Genomic DNA, 1321 nt, shown 5'->3' with positions numbered 1-1321 from the left:
TCACTGTATGCAATGTATATGATGAGTTCTCCTTTTGTCTAGAAACCAGGTATTGGAGTAGAAAACAGTCATATTTCCGATCTCTTTCCCATTTGGAGGTAACTGGAAGTATGTCTGAGAGTTATCGGTTTTGATTCTTCTAGTGCATTTAATACCATTCAGCCCTCACTACTTAAATTTAAGATGGAGAGAGCTGGTGGGCATCCTAACCTGGTAATCTGGATAACTGACTACCTCACCTACAGACCCCAGTAGCTCCAGGACTGTGTCTGATGTTGTGAAGTGAAGTACAGGAGTCCCACAAGGAACCGTTCTAGCTCCCTTTTTATTTACTCTATATACATATCTGTACATATCAGAAATACTCTGATGACACTGAGGTTTGAGGATGTAATACTGATAATAATAAAGATTAATATAGAGAGGTGATTAAGAATTTTGTGGATTGGTGCAAGTTGAATTTCCTTGAGCTTAATGCTTGTAAAACTAAAGAAATTGTAATAGATTTCTGAAAGAAATGCATCAAATTGTCCTTGTAAATGTCAAACTGATTAGTTACTGGGGTGCTCTCTGCCCTGTGTTGATGGTATTATGGTAAGGAAGCTGTCTTCCATTATGAATCATTAATCTCACCCCCTCCAAATAACAGCACATTCAGTGATATCGTTATTTAGAGAGATATGGGAAGCCTTTTATTCTCTCTGTTGTAAGACTGTTTAATCAAAGTGGATCATGATTTGTTGAGCTATTGTGTTTGCCACGTGTTTGGGTTGGGTGTAAATATTTGTAACTTGTAGAGTGTGTTGCTGCTGTGACATATGAATGCAACGGCTCCTCCCAAACAGCAATGCGTCAAATGGCTTTCTTCAGTTGCACTTCTCCACCCTGGTGACAACGAACTCATGTTGAACCACAGAGTTTTTTGTGGAACTCTAAGAATCTGTTAAGAAATATTTCTTAGATAGCAAGGAATGCTATTTTTTTTGTGTTGTTTCACTTCTGCATCAGTTCCAAGTTTGATCCAAAAGGGGAAGAACTACATGAGCTTGAAGCATTTCGCAATTTTGTATTCGTTTTAAATGACTTTCGTTTGGGTTTTGTTTTAAGGGTGGTGTGAACTACATGAATAAATGCAATATTTTTCCTGGGCTGCAGCTCTTGACTGAATCAGTATAACATGTACTCAGATTAGGTCACTGGTAAAGATCCTGGCTCACTACACATTGGGTTTTTATTGCATTATAGTTCTTCATGTCTGCTGCGATCTCATAATACTTAGAATATCAAAATCAACTGCGGGCGGCAGATCCTTTTCTTATTT

The sequence above is a fragment of the Sinocyclocheilus grahami genome, unplaced genomic scaffold (assembly GCF_001515645.1).
Source record: "Sinocyclocheilus grahami isolate Dianchi unplaced genomic scaffold, SAMN03320097.WGS_v1.1 scaffold5675.1, whole genome shotgun sequence".
Lineage (NCBI taxonomy): Eukaryota > Metazoa > Chordata > Actinopteri > Cypriniformes > Cyprinidae > Sinocyclocheilus > Sinocyclocheilus grahami.
The sequence above is the reverse complement of the archived record's forward strand: the minus strand, read 5'-3'. Positions refer to the sequence as shown.